At 36.7% G+C, this 13980-nt stretch overlaps 1 long non-coding RNA gene across 9 annotated transcripts; it reads left to right on the top strand.

Annotated features, from left to right (window-relative positions):
- Positions 1 to 9143: 9143 nt before the first annotated feature.
- Positions 9144 to 13100, top strand: LOC136234909 (uncharacterized). Of its 9 annotated transcripts, none has more exons than XR_010691534.1 (8): positions 9144 to 9629; positions 9961 to 10014; positions 10108 to 10875; positions 10955 to 11048; positions 11237 to 11282; positions 11365 to 11466; positions 11564 to 11870; positions 12605 to 13100. It is a non-coding gene; the product is annotated as an uncharacterized lncRNA (long non-coding RNA). The 9 variants fall into 9 exon arrangements; XR_010691531.1 differs by having other exon boundaries at positions 11225 to 11282; positions 11438 to 11466; XR_010691533.1 differs by having other exon boundaries at positions 10108 to 10126; positions 10704 to 10875; positions 10955 to 11466.
- Positions 13101 to 13980: the final 880 nt, after the last annotated feature.

The following is a 13980-nucleotide window of genomic DNA, read 5'->3' as shown; positions in this document are numbered from 1 at the left end:
TCAACCGAGCCGAAAAATCCGGAATAATTAAATGTGACAACCAATTCAGAAAATACCAAAACTATAAATGGGGCTTTAATTTGTTATGTATAATCACTAAAAATATTAATTTAGCACCCATAAATCACGATAAATACGTTCTCTCACTGAATCCTAGATCCACGTGTATATATTGAAATGAAATCACACCTTTTCTTTCTATCTTTTGTATATATTTCTTCTTCCATAACTTTCTCTTTGATTTTTGTGTATATGTAAAGTTATAACAATTTCAGTGGCATAGAGTAGAAACTTCAGCAATTTGCTCTTATTTATGGAATTGTACCTTCTCAAATTCAATTAGACATTTATAACTAGAATTTGGATTCCCTGAAGTTTACTTTTAAATTTCAATATATGAGAGAACTAAATCACAATCATTTATTTTGTATTAAATGGTTGAGATCTCAAATCTTAATCATGAAGTAACTGATGATATCTATATATATTATATACTAAATAGGGTTTGATCTAAGAGTGGGGTGGTTCGGTGAACCTTCCATCATGATATTTTGTTAGAGAGATAAGGAGATTTAAAAGAGTAAAATATCATAAAACTGAATTGATTTATTAATGGAGGAAAGATGGGTATTTATACAGTCAGAAAAACTAAAAGTGTTACACGTGTTAAGTAACAATAGGTGGAAAAACTTCAGCTTAGTAAATCTTCATTCCAAGACCCCCCCCTTCAAGCTGAAGTACTCATCAATAAGAAACCAATCTTAGTCATGATAGATTTGAGTTGAGGACCTGTTAAACCTTTGGTCAGGAAGTCTGCAAGTTGATCTGCAGTATTGACATAAGGTGTTTCAATGAAACCTTCCATATATTTGTCACGAACCACATGACAGTCTATGTCAATGTGCTTGGTCTGTTCATGAAAGACAGGGTTAGCGGCTATGTAGATTGCTGCTTGATTATCACAATTCAGTGGTATAGGCAAAGGAACTTGAACATTGAATTCCTGTAACAAGAAACTTAACCACTTTAATTCGCACACAGTTGTTGCCATGGCTCTGTATTCTGCCTCTGCAGATGAGCGGCTCACAGTGTTTTGTTTCTTGGATTTCCAAGAGATGAGAAAATCACCTAAGAAAACGCAATAACCTGATTTCCTTGCCTGTTTACATCTTCCCCAATCCGCATCACAATAACTTGTTAACTTGAGATTATTCTTTGCTAGATAAAACAATCAAGTGAGCAGTCCCTTTAAGGTACTTCAGAACATGATGAGCTAAATCCATGTGCAACTGAGTTGGTTTACACAAGAACTGGCTTAGCTGTTGTGTCACAAAAGAAATATCCGGGCGTGTAAAACCAAGATATAACAATCTCCCAATTATCTTCCTGTAATTTTCAGGGTTTTCCAATGGTGGAGAAGGTTCATCAAACAATACTCCACTTGGTATAGGACTACTAACCTCACTAGCTTGAAGTAAACCAGCATCAGTGAGCATTTCAGAGATGTATTTGTGTTGTGAGAGGAGTAGACCAGTCTCTGATCTAGCAATTTCAACCCCTAGGAAGTATTTGGCATGCCCCATATCTTTAATAGTAAAATCTTCATCAAGGGCCTTCTTGACTTCTACTATAAGATGTTCTGACGATCCTGTGATTAATGCCTCATCAACATAAATCACAATGGCTACAAATCCCAAATCAGTTCTCTTAGTGAAGAGACAATAATCATGATAAGATTTAACAAAGCCTAAGGACAATAATTTTCCAGTGAATTCTTTGTACCACTGTCTCCCGGCTTGTTTTAAGCCATATAAGGACTTAGTTAACTTGCACACTTGGCCTGGTTGTGCGTTTTTATACCCCGGAGGTGGATCAAGATAAATCTCTTCATCTACATAACCATGATAGGCATTGTTGATATCCACTTGGTGAATAGGCCATTGGAAAGCGGCAGCAAGAGCAAGAAAAGTTCTCACAGTTGTAGTCTTGGTAACTGGAGAGAAGCTTTCTGTGTAATCAATGCCAAACTGTTGCTTATAGCCTCTGGCTACTAAGCGAGCTTTATATCTCTCAACTGATCCATCAGGGTTGTATTTGACTCGAAAAACCCATCTAGCACTAATAGTGGTCCTACCAGGAGGTAGAGTGGTAAGAAACCAAGTATTGTTTTCTTCAAGAGCATCTAGCTCTTTATCCATGGCTTGAGTCCAATTTGGATCCTCACAAGCCGCAACATAAGAAGTGGGTTTAGGAATCTTAAAAATCTGAGCAAGAAAGGCACAATGAGAGGGTGAAATTGAACATTAGGTGTAATAGAAGAAGCTGTTTTGGAGGTAACATTGTTAACCACAAAATCTTGCAGCCAATTTGGAGGTTTGCTGTGTCTAGTGGAATGTCTGATTGGTAAAGGAGAATTTTTTGGTGGAGAAACTGGGGAAATAGAAATAGAATCAGTAGAAGAAGAAGGAGAATTTGGAGGTGTTTGAAGAATTTCAGGTTCAAAAGAAGAATTGTTTGATTCTGGTCTTTGATGAATAGAAGTGTTGATCGGGGTAGAAGGGGATATGTTGGAAATAGCAGTAACTGTGTCAATTAGATTGTTATCATGGCTGGGGGATACATTTTCAGTAGGAATTGGCACAATGATTTGTGGTGATGAATAGGTAGGAAGTGAAGTAAAATCAGGTGATTTATGATAGGGAAAATGTGTTTCATAAAACACAATGTCTCTAGAGACCATGTGTCTCTTGAGGTCAATGTTATAAACCCTATAACCTTTTTGGCCAGATGCACTTCCGAGATACACAGATTTGAAAGCTCTATCTTCAAACTTGAGCTTATGAGGTCTTATGTTAGTAATATAGCATAAGCAACCAAATGTCTTGAACACTGACATATTTGGTTGGGTAGAATATAGAAGGACATATAGACTCCGCCACTGTAAAACCTTGGTTGGTAGAACATTAATGATAGCAGCAGCATGTAGCATGGCATATCCCAAAAAATGAATGGGCAAACTGGACTGTTTGAGTAAAGCTCTAGCAATTTCCGTCAAATGCCTGTGCTTACGTTCTACAACCCCATTTTGTTGGGGTGTGTGAGCACAACTCTTTTCATGCACTAAGCCATGTGATTTAAAAACTTGTTGGCTTTGAAGTGAGGTGAATTCAGATCCATTATCGGTTCTAATTCGCTTGACTCTTGTAGAAAATTGAGTATGAACCATTCTAAAGAAATCATCAAGCAATTGAAACACATCTGACTTTCATGCAAACAAGAAAATCCAAGTACATCTTGAAAAATCATCAACAACAGTTAACATGTATCTAGAACCATTACAGGTAGATTGCCTATAAGGTCCCTATACATCTACATGAATCAGATCAAAAATAGCTTGTGTTTTAATAGAACTTACAGGGAAAGATGTTCTAGATTGTTTAGACTTGTGACAAACCTCACAAACTAAACTAATAGACGAATCAGGAAGCTGAGGTAAAAGCTTAGACAAAACCTGATTTGAAGTATGCCCCATTCTAGAATGCCAAAGGGAAATAGAATCTGCTGGTGTTGTAGAATTAACCAAGCAAGCTGCATCATTGCCTTTATTTATAAATTGCTGTAAAATGACATTGTCAAAAGATGAATGCATAAGCAAATACAATCCATCTTGAAAAACTCCAGCAGCAATAGGCAACTTAGAGGCCTGGTCCTGCAATAAACAACAATTGTTGTAAAATTGAAGTGTGAAATTAGGATTATCCTGTAACAATCTTCCAGCAGAGAGTAAGTTGAATTCAAAATCAGGTATATACAGGACTTCTTTCAACTATAGCTTAGAGCTGAGTGTAACAACTCTAGTCTTTGTTACTTGCTGTGTTGAGCCATCTGGCATGAAAACTTGCCTAGAGGCATTTGAACAAGTAATTTCATAAACAGATTGAGATCTTTGCACATGTGCGTTGAGGCACCTGAATCAATGATCCAATCGGAATTGGCATGTGAAAAATAGGAAGATAGTTGTTTACCACATGCAGCAAAGGCTGTGAAATCAGATTTGTTACTGTTGCTGCTAGATGCTAAATCTTTGCCTTTGAGTAATCGCTGCACTTCTTGACTCACTACGCGAAGAACATCTTTCTCCATTGATTTTGCAGTTGAGGAATGAGTACGGTATTCAACTTCATCATCACTATTATCAACTTCAAGTGGACTGTCCCTGCTATACAAAGCAATATAGTTGGAATTCTTGCTATTAGAGGAGTTTTTATTTCCTTTGAACCAGTCAGGAAATTCATGGATTAAGAAACATTCATCTTTAGTATGTCTATTTCTTTTGCAGTGAGTGCAGAACTTCTCAGCCTTGTTATCTCTATCCTTTCCTTTATGAGTTTTTTTCTGTGTGGATTCATTTCTAGGTGTAGAAACCCTAGGGATCGCATTAGCAAAATCAATTAGGTTTTCAACATTGAAACCTTTCTGTTTTTCGATTCGCTGAACCATAGCATATGCATTATTTAATTCAGGAATAGGATCAATGAGCAAGATCTGATTCACTACATTATCATAATCCGGATTTAATCCAGAAAGAAACTTCATAACTCTGTCAGTTCCATCTAACTCCTGGATAATTTGTTTAGATTCACCACTAGCGCAAGCAGTAGAAGGCTATAAAGCTGTTATTTCATCCCAAATTCGTTTAAGCCTTAGCAAATAAGAGGATATAGAGAGACTTCCCTGAGTAATTCTGCCGAGTTCTTGTTTCAGATGAAACAATTGGAGGCCATTTTTCTCAGCAAATCGTTGTTCTGCTTCCTTCCAAAGTGCACGAGCAGAAGTTGCATATATGAAGCAAAGTGCAACATCTTTCTCCATTGAATTTATCAGCCATGAAAACACCAAACTATCAAGTGCGCACCATTTCTCATAATCCGGTGATGATATCGATGGTTTCAGATCATCCTCCATGATGAACATCAACTTCCTCTTTGCTGTGAGTGCGTGAATCATAGAATGACTCCACGGTATGTAATTGCTATTTCCGGCTAGAAGTCCGGAAACTAGAACAATTCCTGGATTATCATTAGAGTACTTCTGAATCGTGAATTCTCAATCTCCTCCTCTATTGGATCGAATGAATCGTTAGGTTTCTTGCCTTCATCGTTTGCACCAGATCTGCCTGATTTGTTCCCCTGTGATGTTGAATCATCACCACTTTTGTTTCCGCCATCGGTTTGAGAGGTGAGAGCCACATGGAGATAGCTAGGTTTAGTCATGGTGAACGAGAAAGAAGAATAGAAAAGACGATTCTAGGTTAGCAGATGCTCTGATACCATGTTAGAGAGATAAGGAGATTTAAGAGAGTAAAATATCATAAAACTGAATTTTGATTTATTAATGGAGGAAAGATGGGTATTTATACAATCAGAAAAACTAAAAGTGTTACACGTGTTAAGTAACAATAGGTGGGAAAACTTCAGCTTGGTAAATCTTCATTCCAAGATATTTGTTGAACCTAACTGATTCTATCGGTTTTTAAGATATTAAAACATAAACTAGTCTAAATATATTTGTTAACTATATCAAACATAAACTTGTCTGCTTCATTGAGCCAACCTCTAAAACCCCTAATGTAACGACCCGGTCCGGAGAGGGTGGCGCTGAGGTAGAAGGCCTAAGCAAGGAGCGGCCCAAAGGGATGGCGATAGGGGCAGGAATGAACTGAATCCCACATCGGAAATGGAGAGGGAGTGATTGGGGCTTATGAGTAAGATGTGAATCCAATACATGCAGGCGCGTTTTAAAGCCGTGAGGCCCAATGTGTTGGATTTGGACCAGAACGGACAATATCTACATGGTATTGAACCAGGGTATTACAATTGGTATCAGAGCCAACTCTCCACGTTCAATGTGTGGTTCAGGAATGAACCAAGCGGAAGTTGGTGGGCCTATAACGACCTGGTCCGGAGAGGGTGGCGCCGGGGTAGAAGGCCTGAGCAAGGAGCGGCCCTAAGGGATGGCGATGGGGGCAGGAATGAACTAAATCCCACATTAGAAATGGAGAGGGAGTGATTGGGGCTTATTAGTAAGATGTGAATCCAATACATGTAGACGCGTTTTAAAGCCGTGAGGCCCAATGTGTTGGATTTGGGCCAGAGCGGACAATATCTACATGGTATTGGACCAGGGTATTACACCTAAACTCAACTCTGTCTTCTCTACTATCATCTACATCTTTTGAATTGTCTTGTTCTTCGTGAATTTGTCATCTTGCTAAGTATTTATTAGGGTTTATTGAAGTAATACACTGTGTTCAAATGTTAAACTTGTGAAATTAATATACTCCCTGCATGTTATTTGAGACCTCATCTAATGCATATTCATTCTATAATTTGCAGTTTGGTTGATTAACTGTAGGCATATTCATTCTTAAATTAAGGTTCTATCTCGTTTTAGTATATTTTCAATCATAAAAGCATTTATTTATATCACGTAGTTGGTGTTTTGATATTGGGTTTATAGCTTTGGAGATCTATTATGATAAGAATTTGTTTATTTGTTAATGTATGTGTTTTTGTTGATTATTAATTATATACTTTTTGTGTTTCAATCTATATTTATTGCTCATATATAAGGATGTCATTGCCTATATAGTTAGTCATATATAGTGGAATTAATTAGCATTAGTAATTAGTTAGAACATAACTGATTGTAGATTTGTGTTTGTTCAATATGGATAAATCATGGATGGTGGATGATAAGAGATCACTACAGTTTAGGATAGGCTTACAAGAGTTTCTGAAGTTTGGATATGATAATGCTCTGGATTCTGACTATATTTTTTGTCCTTTCCTTACCGATAAAGTGGAGGAAATAGGCAGATGAAACTAGAACCCTCTTACCGCCTAAGAGCTTATTCGAGAAAGGTACACTCTTCCATTTTCCCTTTCACATGACAGAAGATAAATGACATAGATTTGTTTTCATGTCGTCTGACTGTTTTTCGTGACAGTATATTAAAATTCTATCATCTAAAAGCGTAAATGTAAATCAGCTCAATTCAAATGTGGCCTTCTGATGACACAACTATGTCATCTAAAGAAAATGCATGTTTAAGTTAAAATTTACTTAATCATCATATGACATTTGTTATAAATGACTGTCATTGTATGCAGAAAACAAAAAAAAAGTGGCAATGAAATTTTCACTTATGCGGCCAACAAAAACTAATGTGAAATTTATCGCGCTCAATAGGTTTGATTGAAAATTTCAGCTCATATATAAACCCCTCTCTCATTCCAAAGCCCTAACTAGGTTTTACGCAGCTCGTCTTCATCTCTCTCACCCCTCTTTTTGGCTATCTCCGGCCGGTTACTTTCTCACTGGGTCGAAACAAGGTAATGGTAAGCCATATTTACTTCGTTCTTGGATGTATTAGAGTTTCATTGTTCCTTACTATTCTTCTTCCTCATCCGATTTACTCTTGTGTATGTTGATTTCAGCAAAACGATATCTATTAGTTTCCAGACATGTCGTTGAAAATGTTAGACCTCTAGTCTTTATCTTTTTTAACCTAGGGCAATATATACTTCGTGATGCTATTATGAGTGATGCTGACATATGTAGATATTGCTTTTTTTATTTGCAGGGATAGTAAAAGTGCTGAAGTATATGAGACCACTGATGGAAGAGATGGTTTCATGCTTACAACATATGTGAAGATTTCTTTAACTTGTTGAGTACATATATTGTTATGTTGGTTGCATGTATGATGTTGTTGTATGCCTTAGTCAGACATGAGTATGTGACAAAGAGTTGTGTATAGGAATTTCCATGAACTGAATTCGTTTGTATACAATAGTCAGACATGAGTATGTTTGTTGCTGATAGGCACGAAATTGATCATACTTAAGCATACCATATGTGATAAAAATGGGGTTAATAAAGGTTTAATCTTGTTTAAATGTAGGACTAATTGGTGTTTTATGTAGATTTGCATTGATCAAGTCAAAAAGGATCTTATGCAGCCTGTTTTGCGTCTGCCAGGAGGAGAGGAGCTTGCTATGAACCAGCAGGTAATGCTGCGATCTGATGAAGGACATCGACGTGAGGAAGCGGGCAGGAATAGGCGGCCAGAAGAAGCATGATGACAAGACGTTTCGACTCTTGAGTGTTCAAGAGTCAAAGATTATACCACCACTTTTAGCACCAAAAACAATATCCCATCTCTTTTTGAACAATTTTTCCGTTGTAATATTTTAGTTTATGTTTGCGTACTCTTTATCTTTTCTCTCCAATTTATATCGGTAGTGGAGGGAAAGAAAGATATACTTTTGGATATTGAACAAATTTTTATAGAAGAAGCTCTCAAGGAAAGAAATGATGACTCCTTCCATGGAGTCTCGTAGATTTAGCTCAGGCTGTTGATAGGTGTTAAGCCCAAAATATACCTAAAATATTATTGATATTTACATCAGTTTTGCTATGAAATCGTGTTGTTTATATCTATTTAGAGTACTTTTACGTCCGAATATATTTCTTTCATGCAAGGTACCTAAATATTTGGTAAAATCCAAGTAGGAGCGAAAACGGATCAAAAACGAAGGAAAAACCCTACGAAAAGAGTCAAAGACGAAGAAAATCAAACGCACCGAAACGAAGATGGGAAATGAAGTTGGAGATGGGAATAAACACCCGTGTCGCGACCGAGATTCCCTATTCTCCACTAGTACAGAAATGACCTATGGCCACGCCTTATTAGCTACTGTTGTTTGCAAAACCGTGGCTATAGATAATTGGAGTCGGTTATCTAAAAAACCGACTCAAATAATTAGAGCATTAGGGTCGGTTTTTTGAAAAAACCAACTCTAAATGTGATTTTTAAAAATGGCGTGCGGTTTGAAAGGTTATTGGTGTCGGTTCTTCTTAAACCAAGGCTAATGACATAGGAATTAGTGTCGGTTTAAATATAAACCGAGACTAATGAGCCAGTAATTAGCATCGGTACAGATAGAACCGACCCCAATTACTGGGGTTAATAGCGTCGGTTCATTGAAAACTGACGCCAATCACTCTTTACAGTCAATTAATTAAATAACCGATTCTAAAGATCCATTTATGAACCGTACCTGTTGTTCTCCCCCGCAACTTAGATATTAGCAGCTTTCTCCTCATTTCTCTTGTTTGCTTCGAAAACCACCAATTTTTGAGTTTGAGTTACTTTCTACCTCGTACCCCGTCCCCGACTCCAGCATCCAACTAATCAAAGGAAAACACAGAATCCCCTTTCTCACACCTGAACCCTAGCCGCCAACCATAGTCCACCTGACTCATAGACGGAAACAGAGACAAACTAGATACTGAAGATCTTGTTTACCTTCAACTGTCGATCAATTTCAACACCCGAACCCTAAAACACCTACTACCGCTCAACTGCAACATCGATTCGAGAAGCACGACCTTCCGATCAACTGTCACACTAGATCAAGAACTGTCAAAGAAACGACCCGGAATCACTTGCGGCACCGGAACATACACCTTCAGAGAATCACCGAAGATGGAAATAAGCGACCAAACATTGTAAAAAACCCTCACTCTGACATACGGAAGAGACAAAGCACTCTAGGTTTCAGGTAAGTAAATAAACCCTCACTCTCACATAAGGAAGAGACTAAGCACTCCATATTAGGTTGCCTTCGAATGGTTAAAGCAACTGTTTAGAAGAGGGTTGCATTCAAATAGAAGTATAAATGTGTGCTGTGATTTGGATGCTTTCTCAGGCGGCTCTTTTTTTTTCCTAGTTACCAGTTACATGTACAGGTTCAAACGAAGTGCTTTTGCATTGTTGTAAATGATTTCCTTGATCTGAGCCTGCTCATTTTAGTTGATTTGTTCTATATGGATCAGTATTTTGCTACAATATGATAGTGTTAGTTTTTTAGGCTCAAATTTGATGATGAGCAGGTGACAAAGGAGGATATGAAGAGAGCATTGGAGTAGTATGGTGGTGAGGAAGAGGTAATGTAATTCAAAACTTTCATAGAATAAGAGAAACTATTGAGTGATATCTAAGATTAATGGCTGATTAACATTTTTTTTTCTTGCTACCAGCTATCACAGACAAATCCAGGTTTCTTAATGCTCCATTTAAGTTCACCAAATACTCAAATGCATACATGCTTAAATACTATGGAGAATAAGGCTCTCTAAATGCCTCGAAAATGAATTGCATTAAATACAACTGAATAAGGGTACGATGATAACTAAGCTTACCTAGAGCTAGGCTTCGAAGGTACACATAATTCACGTGCTAATTAGAATATCCACTAATATTAATTTGGGATTTTAAGAATATTTTCGTGTCCATTTTATAGTAATTCATCAAGGATAGTGGTTAATTAGTGTAAAGGCTCTTAATGTAGCTGAAAATAATAAAATTGAAGGAATCATTGTTTAAGTTTGTGAGAATAATGATACATGTTTATAAGCAGGAATTGAAACTCTAAAAACAATCTTAATGGTATTCTAGTGGTTGATAACGTGGAACACAAGTAGAATTGGATTAGGATAATAATGGCTTGAATTTGAAGTAATATATAATGGTATATCTTTATTGTTTTATTCTCTTTTTAGTGCTAAGCTCCTCTCTTCCCCCCTCCTAGTTTATTCTTCTCTGTGTTTTTGCTTGCTATTAATTTCCTTTTCAGATTGGGGTTTATTATTGATATTCTATCAAGGGCTACTCTTGTTGGATTCATGGCTGGTGATGTTATTATCGTCTCGCTTCAACAGCTTAAAGGATATTTTGGGATTGTTCATTTAACTAGCAAGATGCAATATGTCCCTGTCATGTCCTCTGTTTTCAACTACAGAAATAAGGTATTGTCATGTGTTTTCATGTAATCTTTGGATTGGATTCTTGAATGAAATTAAATTGGACTGGTTCTGATGTGCATAGGTGTAATGAACATGGCTGGAATTGTAACTTACGTTGATTGTATGAAAGTATCCAGACGTGGGAAGCATGAGGAATCTCCATAATTAGATTTAAGGTAATTATAGTTCTCACAACTTAAAAAAACTTATTTTGGTTTAGTTTTCTACATTGCTATAGTAACTTCAACTTCATAGGAGTGTTGCTAACTCTAAGTTACTCAGCAATAGAGTTTGCTTATGGCCAAATGTATGAAAAACTGTTTTTGTTCCTTTTTTGCTAACTCTATGTTAGTTGGTTCGAAAGTCTATATGAATGCAGGGTCATTCCAAAGGCACTCATGCCGCTTGAGGTATCTCTGCTCTTAACCATTTGTGCTATTATACTTCCATTCTATTATAACACTTGTTTTAATTTGATGCCTTTTGTTTTAGATTGATTAGTTCCTGATTTCTTCTTGTTTTTCATTTGGACTTCTTATTTTCATTTTCAATTGGAAAATGAAAGGTACTTGAACATTCAGGAACTTGTTAGAGGTAGTTTTCATTGTCAATTTCCATTTGCCGTGCTATTGTGAATTTATTATTTGAAGATATTGTCAATGAAAATTTATTTATAGTTTGCTCTTTGCAGAAGTTTTTCTGGTAGACATGAGTGTTGCTATGGCTAATAAGAGAGTCTGCTTCCAGCTTTTGTTAACCCTTTTCCTGTTCTGGAAACTTTTCATCTTGAAGCTAATAGATTCACTACCAATTCTACAAATTCTAAAGTGGGTCGCATTGAAATTGAGAGGAAAGCACTTCTTAACTTCAAGAAGGGTCTTAGTGATTCTTCAGGTCAGCTTTCAACTTGGTTGGTGAAGATTACTGTAAATGGTCTGGAGTGTGGTGCCACAAGCAGATAGGACATATACTCAGGCTTCAACTGTCAAACTTAAGTGGTAAGATAAATCCTTCTTTGATTGGCATGAAGCATTTGAAACACCTTAGTCTAAGCTCAAACGATTTCGAAGCCCCAATACCCAAATTCATTGCTTCCTTTAATGAAGTGAGTTATCTTGATATCTCTAATTCATCATTTTCTGGATGGTTTCCTCCTCATCTCGAAAACTTATCAAACTTGCATTATCTTAATCTCAATGCAAGTAATAAGATATGGGTATCTGATTTGAATTGAATAGGATCACTAGATTCTCTCATTTGCAGTATCTAAATCTAGATATGGGTATCTAAATAAGGTTGTAGTCGTTGTTAACTCTATGTATTTCCAGTCAGCTAAACAGTTGGGAAGAAATCTAGAAGCTCATTCTGCAAAATTCTTCCTGTGCTGCTTGCATATATGCTTTAATTACTGTTATTTTGAGAAAACGTTAAGTATCAAATTTCAAGATCCTTAGTTGAAAACTGTTGCAGCTTTTTAGATATCTAATGTAATATACAATTGCACAGGCTTGATGAGAGAACTAACTAGTGTATGATCGCTTCGGCAAGGTGTCAGGGAGCTGTGTCAGAATTCCAGGCTTATGAATGATTATTATGCCTCCTTGAATCTATCACTAATTTCAGAGATTGCTGCTTTGTTTGCTTGAATTTGCTTCCTACAAAGTAACTGTGTGGAAGAATCACCTTCCTTTAGTGTCCGAGTCATAAATTTTATATAACTGCTTTTTTTCAGGTATTAAAAACTGGGAGTTGTTTGCTTATTAGAAAACAAAAGAATGTGACTTATACAAGCATCCTTAGGCTATGCTTTTGCTTTTATACATCATCATCGAGACGACATGTGCAGACTTGCGATGTTGATGTGGCAAATTGTGGATTCATGTTGCTTCAGAATACTCTTGATTGCTCAAGCTTTAAGCTTCACTAGAGTTGGTAGCCTAAGTGCAGTGCAATGAACAAGATGATGAAAGTGGGAATATTACATGTGCACCTTCAGTCTCCAGCAAAACTTCAGTATAACATTTTTAGGGAAATTACAGTAGTGACAGCAGAGGAGAGTGCATGATTTCAACATTGCAGATGTGTTTAACATCTTGTTTTATAGAGTATGTTAGATTATTGATGAGTATATGTCAGTTTTTTTTAGTGTTCGCAGTTAATTTTAGTAATATATATATATATACAGCAGGAATATTGTGAATTTGTGGATATATTAAACTTTGCATACATATATATAGCATGTTAATTAATTACCTTATATTTGCGTACATTTTTTTATTATTTTGCATTTAATTCCAGTAATACAACAGGATCAATCTCGATTATGGTAAACGACTTGGGGTAACTAACCTCGTTTAACATTAATTACAGTAATGCAGTAGGAAAAAAATAGTGCAGGTTGAACCTGCTGCTGTAAAATTGCTAAAAACAATAACATTAGGGTTGGTTGTTCATAACAACCGACTCTAATGTTATAATTTTTAGCAACGGTTGTTACAATAACCGACTCTAATGATCAGAGCATTAGAGTCGGTTGTTACAAACAACCGTGGCTAAACACCCTTTTAGCCATAGTTATTTGAAACAACCGTGGCCAAAACATAGGGTATTAGAGTCGGTTTTACGTAAAAACTGACTCTAATGCCCCTTTGGCCATGGTCAACCAACCGTGGCCAAAGATGGCAAGCATTTGCCACGCCCCCTTTTGGTCACGGTCCTACAATTGTGGCTAATGACGATAAACGACCGTGGCTATAGGCCATTTTTGTACTAGTTCTTGGTCATGACACGCTAAAATCCGGCGCCTCTCTCCTTCATTTCAAAGACAAATCAACAGCTCCCTAATCTCGGTAGAGATTCCATGATCTCGGTAACTTCAATAGATCTTCCAACACATCTTTCACATGTTTAATTTCAAAGATACGCGTCCGTTCGGGTGGATAGAAATGTCTCTTCGCAGCGGACACAACCCTTAGACACGACTCTTCAACATCTATAAATAAAGAGTTGATTTTAGAGTTCATGAAGAGTTAGATTAATTAAGAAGAGTGCATAATGTATGCAGAAACTCTGACTCAGAAATGAGTCAGAGATTAGAGTTCGATTTTG

The sequence above is a fragment of the Euphorbia lathyris genome, chromosome 7 (genome assembly GCF_963576675.1).
Source record: "Euphorbia lathyris chromosome 7, ddEupLath1.1, whole genome shotgun sequence".
Classification (NCBI taxonomy): Eukaryota; Viridiplantae; Streptophyta; class Magnoliopsida; order Malpighiales; family Euphorbiaceae; genus Euphorbia; species Euphorbia lathyris.
This window is presented reverse-complemented; position numbering and strand designations above follow the sequence as displayed.